We start from the raw sequence: 8430 nt of genomic DNA on the forward strand, positions 1-8430 counted from the left end.
TCATGACCCAAGCTGAAGGCGGATACTTAGCCGACTGAGCCACCCAGGCGCCCTCGGTTCCAGTAATTCCAAAGAGTTAAAGGAATTCTGGTGATTTCCGTCTGTCTGGGTTATTTTTTTCTTTTTTTTTAAGAGGATATTTTAAAGGTCACCTGGCATATTCATATCCTTTTGAGCAATACCAAAGTTCTATATTTGAAAAAAATAGGTGGAGCAGGGGAGGATCTATCTTTTGAAAAGAAATAGCTGGCTTCATAGCATTAATTTTTTTCTTACAAATCTGCCTGAAAGGAAGAAAGAATGAAAACCTGTCTTTTAGGTATTCTTTAACACAAAGCAATTCTAGACCAATTTCCAGGAGATGTCAAGGTAATCCTCTGCAGTTCTTAGTGTAAAGTAAGAGTAGTGTGCTTCTTGTTGTAAAGGTAATTTAATTTGCCAAATAATTATTATTTAGCTATAAAGTCTTTTCTAGGGGGTGTCTTGGAAACAGCTAAAAGCTTAGATTTTCTCTTTCAAAAAGCCTCCGGTTCCCTTTTCTAAGGGTTCATCAAATGAGGAGGTGGGGGGATGATTCTGCTTAATCTAATCCCCTATCTCTGCTCGTGTTTGGCAGCTCATGTACATGACCTCAGCACCCTGTGTTTTTTCTAAAGTGGCATTTCTAGTCCTTTTGAAATTCATCAGGGAAAGGTCCACAAACATTTCAAGATCTTGTCAAAAACTGCATGCCGCCTGGAATCCCAAGCATATGTGCCAAGAATTGTAGCAAAGTCTAGGTCAGTATGAAGACAAAGGCCACTCCTCACATGTTTCTGTCAAGAGGATTTGTCCATCATCTTCATCAGATTATATGATCTGTTTTTAAAAGGGAATTTTCTATTATTCTCCAGTGGCTTTGCACAAAAGGCACATTTAAAATAAACTACAAAATTCCACATCTTCCTGCCTGTTGGTCACACCCTTTTGATGGGGTGTGTCTGGAGGATGGGGGGAAGGGGGAGAAAGGGACAAGGCTGATGATGCCAAGTGGTAAAAACTGCCATTTTGTGATCTTTCCCTTCCCCAAATATAGACTTAATTTTCCAGGCTTTGGCTCTATATTCATATTCAGCCCTTAGAATTCCAAAAATAATACTCCTCCCGGCCCCCTTCCCCCACCCAAACCCTCTTATTTTCTTTCTCAAAAAAGCCTGGCTCGTGTAAATAAAACATTGCCATGGCTTTGCTTCTAAGCAGTTGCGTCTGCTCTGAATTTACAAAATCCATGCAGCAATTCAATGGATTTCAGGCTCCCTCCCCTGGAAGGCAGGGCATATCTGAGCATTCCTATGAAAGCCAAACTGCAGCCTGAATTGTGGAGATGTGCAAGGAAGGACAGGGAACAGCAGCTGCCTAATGCAGCCAAACACTGGTCCCAACACACCAGTACCTCTTTGTAGAATTAAATGAAATGCTGCGGACATAGCTCTGGCAGGTCCGGGAGCCGAGGCCATCCTCACCAGCTGGCAGCACATCCAGGCCTTCTGGAAGACTACATGGCACAGTGACTCATCCTTCGTCTCTCTCTCATGCATCGGAGAGAAACAGAGGTCCTCGGATAAAATTGCTGTCAATCCCTGCCCACTCCCAAACTAACCGCAGTTACTGCCCAGGTTTCCCCGCTCCTGACTCAAAAGATGAATCGTTCCTATTTCCCTCTAATGCTGATTCTGGAAAATGTCTAATTGTCTGTGAGGATATGGAGTAAATGTCCCCATTTCTGTGACTCCTTGGTGGATTCAGCCTCTGTCACATCTGTCACTCTATCTCTGTGCTCCTCTGTGGTTGGCTCTGCTTTCCCTGTTCTGTATCGCTAGACACGACTGTCTCTCACTGGATTGTAAGCTCCTCAAGCATGGAGACTGTGCCTTCTTTGTGCTTGCCTTCAGAAAATGCCATACTGCTTGCGTGTGAATGCACTCCTTATAGGCCTGTAGAATGAGCGATGGAATGTCACATGCGTCCAGGAAATTAATATGGGGACATTGCATAAAATAGGTAGAAGAATGAAAAATTTGTTGATGTGGATAACTGTGAGAAAACTATCGTAATCATTTAGTTGCTAGGCAGTGAACACTGGGCTAGCCAAATGTGGCAGGGAGAAAGGCCCTGTGCAGACTCGTAAGGAGGAAATTGGAGTCAGGGAAGATTCCAGGTTTGCAAGCCATTGTCAAATCTTTATAGGGGCACTGGTTGGCTCAGTCAGTTGAGTGCCTGACTCTCGATTTTGACTCAAGTCATCATCTTCCAGCTCATGAAATCGAACTCTGTGTCAGGCATCATGCTGATAGCACAGACCCCTGCTTGGGATTCTCTCTCCTTTCTGTGCCCCTCCCCCTGCTCATGCTCTTTCTCAAAATAAACACTTGAAATAAATAAAAACCTTCATAGTATTCATTCATTCATTGAGTTCATAGTGCCCCTCCACATGCCAGGTGTTAATTCCATAGCCTAGAGATACAGGGATAAACAAAACAAAACAAAAATATAAACTCAGAAGAATTAGATTTAAGTAATGCAGTCAATTGGATATGGCTTGCCAAGTTTGAGAGATCTAGGACTGGAGCTTTGGAGAGAGTTCAGATTTTGAGATTAATATTTGGGGAAATATAATGCATAGGGAATCGTTACTGTAGGATTCCCAAGGGCGATGATTGCAGGAAGAATTGATAAGAAGATACAGTCTTGTGAGATCTTTGAAATATATATTTTGAAATGTAAAGAAATACCCTGTGAACATTTGAGCAAGAGAAACCGAGGTTACCTCTTCTGAGGGAACACAGGCTAAGATACATTAAGGCAGAAGCCAAGAGAGTCATCAGGACTAGTCACACTATTCTGGTTTTCTCTTCCTTCTGGAAGCGCGATAGGATTATCTGTCCGTAATCCTCTTTGAATTAGGTGAAACGGTATGACTTGCACTGCTAGTTAGTGTGCCTGACTTCCAGCTGGAAGCATTAAGAGACAAAACACAGTTTGCCAAGTGCCCTTTTCTCCTGTGGGCTCATTATAAAATATATTTAGATGAAGCCTTCCATTAGGCTGGGTCCCTGAATGACCCAGGAGCAGAGCCACCTTCCTCATCTATTCTGGACTTGTAGGAGTGGAAAATAAACCTTTGTTGTATTAAGCCACTGAGCTTTAAGAATTGTTTGTTACTGCGCTATAACCCAAAGTTCCCAACTGATATATAGGTTGAACTGCTATAATTAAGAACTCAGATATGTGTACCCCACACAGGTCTTCATGATCATAAGTTCCTTCCATTTTATAGTCTTCCCATCCCCCTTGTGTATTTCCTCATTCTCATGGTCAAAAGTTGTTCACCAGCTCCATATTCACATTCCAGCCTTAGGAAAGGAACAAAGGGCAATCGGCTTATTTTTAAGGAAATGAAGTTAAAGTTGCACATACCACTCTTCCACACATTCCATTCATGAAAGTCTGGTCACAGGATCACAGCTGACAGCAGGGGAGGCTGGTAAAGGTACTCACTAGCAGTTATGCACCCTGCTGAATCTGAAGTGAGATCAGTTCTTAAAAAGAACAAAATGGATACTGGTGGCAATGACAGTGGCTGCCACAGGGTACATAGTGTGTCCAGGGAGCTCACATAAATGTGGTATAACTATGGTTGGACAATCTAGTGAGATAGGGAGTGTGGGTCAGGGACAGGTGGCAGAAAAAAAAGACGTAGCCGAGATAAGTGAGGTCAAGATTAAGGAGGGCCTTCCAAGATTTATTTAAAAGTAATGGAAATCCATTGAAGAGTTTTAAGTGTGGGACCAACATAGATTTGCATTTTGAAAGATTTATCTGTTTGCAAGAGAGAGGATAGATAGAAAAAGACCAATTAGGCAGCTTTTGTAGGATCCAAGTAAGAGCTGGCAGTCACTTACCTCCATAGCAGAAGCTCTGGGGACAGGGAGATGAAGATGAATTCCGTTGTTATGTAGAACCCAGAATCAAGAATACTGAAAGATGTGGCTGAGTGCTATGAGGGCTGAGGGAAACCAGAGGGCTAAGTATCCTCCCAGATTTTCTGGCTTTAAGACTGAGGTGAATAGTGCTGTCAATTCCTGGAAGGAAAATTCTGGCAGAGGAGCTGGTTTACTGGGAAAGAAACAAGTGTCATTTTGAGCACATTGTGTTTAATGTGCCAGTGGGATGTCCAAATGGAGATAATTGGCAGTTAGTTTTATGTCTATGGGTGTGGGTACAGGAGCGGGATCTAGGATAGATCTAAGGGATTGGGAATTGTTAGTGTATGGATAATAATTAAATCCAAGAAACTGGCTGAAATGGCCTGGGGAAAGTGGGTTGGGAGAAAAAGGGTATCTCTGAAGAGCAGCAACAGTTGAGGAATGGGAAGAGAGGGAGGGACCTACCATATAATTGAGAAGAAAGTGCCAGAGGGAAGACAGAAAAATCAGGAGATACAGGGCTTCATGGATGCTGGAGGAAGTAAGATTTCAAAGAGAAAGTGAGCAAAAGTCTAAAACGTAATGAGAAATAAAGCAAAACAAGAGCAGAAAACAGATTTAGATAAAGTATAGTCCATATACTACAAGGCAGAAAGGAAATGAAACTTCAAATCATAAAAAAAATAGTAAGCATGCAAGAAAATGATTGATGTTAGATCAAATAGAACAGCTATGTCATAAAAGGAAATGGGCAAAGCAAAGATTTTTCAGATTATTTTTTAAATCAAAATTCAAATATGTGTTGCTTACAAGATGCTTGGCAGAAACACAAGATATTGCTAACAGTTTTTGATGGAATAAGTAAACACCCCCTGAGAAATCTGAATAGTATGATTAATAAATCCTACAAAATGGCTAATTCCACAAAGAAGCCATTCCAGCCTCAGGAAATCATACAATGATTAAATTTGAAAGCCTGTAAGATGAAAAATGTTCAGAAAAAATCGCCAGGGGAAACTCAAAAGCAGTTAACAACAATAACAGCAATAAATCGATCAGCATAGTTGGGTGAGGCAGCAGCGGTGGTGGCTGGGTGGCGGGGCAGGTGGGTTCAGGCTTCGGGCCAGTTGTTGCCATAATCCTTCTGGAGGCGAACAAGTGCATCATTGAGGAGATGCTGGTGCTCAATTTCGAGAATGTAGCCCCTCATAGCAAACCAGAAGCAGTAGTCATGTGTGCAGATTTCGATGGAGTCCTCTATTATATTTCAAATCCTACTGAAGACAAAACAAAAGTGATAGTATTTCTTTGAAATTCAGCAAGGAACTTTCAGGACATAGTGCTGATGAGTTATCAAGGAGAGTGTAGGGGAGTTTCTTGTTAAATCCTGAGTGAAGATACAATATCTTTTTGCTATTATGACCTTGGAAATCTGCTGGCATCCAAGATTCCATTCATCAGGTTGGTGTGTTGAAATGTAAATTGTTTTGCCTCTGTCTTTGAGAAATACTTCCAATTCCAAGAAGAGGATAAGGAAGGAGAGAACAGGGCAGTTATCCACTGTAGGGAAGATGATGCCATGGAGGCTGAGTCTAAGAAGGACAGAGTCAGGGCGCCTGGGTGACTCAGTCGGTCAAGCGTCTGACTTCAGCTCAGGTCATGATCTCCATGGTTCGTGGGTTTAAGCCCCAGGTCAGGCTCTGTGCTGACAGCTCAGACAGCTGCCCCTCCCTGGTTTATGCTCTCTTTCTCTCAAAAAATAAATAAACGTTAAAACTTTTAAAAATAATAAATAAAAAAATAAAAAGAGCAGAGTCACAGTAGTTTTCAGCACAGTGTTTCAGGATGATGACTTCGGCTCAGGTCATGATCGCATGGTATGTGGGTTTGAGCCCCGTGTCGGGCTCTGTGCTGACAGCTAGCTCAGAGCCTGGAGCCTGCTTCAGATTCTGTGTCTCCTTCTCTCTCTGACCCTCTCCTGCTCGCACTGACTCTGTCTCTCAAAAATAAAAAACATTAAAAAAATTTTTTTAAATCCTCAACAAAGTACTCTCAGAGGCTAAAATTTAATTAATATAACTTCTTGTTAGATACTTTTGGTACTTTTAAAATGTACCTTTAGTTAACTAGAAGACTTGTAGTCTCAATACATTAAAAGTCATTTTCCAAAAATTAGAGCTCTTACTTTGGAAAGACTGAGTTTTAGCTCTTATTTCTAAGAACACTATAAATAGCGGGGCCAGGCTCTGTTAAGATAATTACTGTTGTGTGACAATGAGTCATGTTGCCTGCACAGAGAGGAATGCTTATTGTTTTGTTCTTTATGCATTCAGCTCATCAGAAAGTGATTTCAAGTCCTTTGGGGCCAGGGGGCCAGGGAACACCCCTTATAATCCCAGTAAACATTGTTATCAGACACAGGTGAAGAATGTTCCCACAGGTCCCATACTGATAAGGAGCTAGTTCTCTATTAAAATCAATAACAGGGGTTATATTTGAATTCAAAGAGCTTAGTTCATAACAGTACTTGATACCAGCCCATGGCATCAAAGGCTGAATAAAGATCAGCAAAAATGAACAAACTTACTCCTTTAGCAGAGTTTTCTATGAGATACTGCTAACAGAACAGCCACAGCTGTTAGTTTAAGCCCAGATTTACAATGTATTAAGAAGGAAATCTATGCAGACTTTATCTTGAATGTCCAATGTACCATTGGTTAAAATATGGGGACGTAGAGATTCACCTATTTTTTTAAAAAAAGAGCCTAGATTGTGCTATGTCCAAGAAAATAATAGCATTAGAGAGTAGATGTATGCTCTTTAAAAAAAAATGTTTCCTTATTTATTTTGAGAGAGAGAGAGAACATGAGTAAGTGAGGAAGGGGCAAACAGAGAGGGAAAGACAAAATCCCAAGCAGCAAATCTGACAGTGTAGAGCCTGATGTGGTGCTTGATCTAAGGAATGTTGAAATCATGACCTGAGCCCAAACCAAGAGTTGGATGCTTAACTGATTGAGCCACCCAGATGCCCCTATGTTCTTAAAAAGATCTGGAGGAAGAAAATACTTCCTGGGTGCTTAATTTTTCTAGAGGTTTCCATAAAAACTTGGGAGAATTTTTGAATCTAGTCAGAAAGAAATCTTAGATATTTAAAAACACTTTTCAGAATTTCATCTGTTAGACAATAAACAGACTCATCAAATATCATTTCCATTTTAATTCAACCTCCCTCAGTTGAGTCAGCATGAACTTGTGACCTGAAAAAAAGCTGAAAATATTTTACAAGCTTTGAATGTCTGAAACGTGACAGCAAGACCCATATTTATTCTTGACATCATGAAGGCTGGTGCTTACTGTCCATTGGCCTGGCACTAGCCTGGGCACCTTGCATACTTTCCTCATTCAATCCTCAAATCACTATGAGGTCAGGGCTATTGTTATCCCTATTTTAAAGCTAAAGTTGAGAGCCTTAGAGATTGAAGATTTCACTCCTGAATCTAGAGCCTGGTATGTTCATTCTATAAATGAACAAATGTAAAATGTATATCTGTGCAAGATGATGGCTATATGGGAGACATGGAGAAATTTATCTTCTATCAGTCATGTGGTAGCATAGTTGACTCCTTTGAAGGAGATCAAAGGTCAAAGGAGTGGTTTGGAAGAATTGGCACATTCTTCCTTTTCTTTTCCAGATTTCCATTGTATGTCTGACCATGAACAATCAGTTAACACCCAGCTCTTTATGGAGCACTATTCAGATCCTCATCGATCACTACCATCCCTTTGTTGTCTTAGTCATTGGTCTACCAAACAGTTCAGCAAACACATTGGATTCCCACTCTCAGTGAAGGATCAATAGATAAACAAGGCAGCATGCCTGTGTACTTGGGCGATACTACATATCTAGTAAAACAAGTGATGCATTTAAATGCAATCTGTTGGTAGTGCAGTGCTTTCTCCTTCCTAAACATGCTTAGTGTTCATTTGGGGTTCATATATGCCTTGTGACAGATCTTGAAGTATTTACATTTTTAAGTATATGCATCTTTTATTCCCTTAGATGCTGTAAACCTCTTCATGTTTAAACAAGGTGATGCTTTACTCCAGAAGATGCTTTCTCCAAAGCTGGTCATCTTCTCAGACATCATATTTACAGATATTTACAGCAACATCTAGAAATGAAAATAATTTATTCTAGGGTTTAAAAGAGTATCATCTTTTGATAGTTGCAATACTTAACACTGTATGACCAAGAGACAACCACAAATCCAAAATATTACATTAAAACAGAAAACCACATCAATTTGCACCAAATTACAAATTTAAATTAATGCAATAATTTCATTGAATGTGTGACAGAATGAATAATTTAGATATTTTTGTCTCAAGAATTACTAGGCTTATTTATAAGTGACATTTAATAAACAGGACAGGTGTGCGAATTTTCACTATTACACAGTTAAAA

General features: G+C 40.3%; 1 pseudogene; it reads left to right on the top strand.

The window, feature by feature from the left end:
• Positions 1-3609: 3609 nt before the first annotated feature.
• On the top strand, positions 3610-8141 carry LOC115295340 (annotated as a pseudogene).
• The last annotated feature ends 289 nt before the right edge of the window (positions 8142-8430 follow it).

This window comes from Suricata suricatta, chromosome 7, assembly GCF_006229205.1.
Source record: "Suricata suricatta isolate VVHF042 chromosome 7, meerkat_22Aug2017_6uvM2_HiC, whole genome shotgun sequence".
Classification (NCBI taxonomy): Eukaryota; Metazoa; Chordata; class Mammalia; order Carnivora; family Herpestidae; genus Suricata; species Suricata suricatta.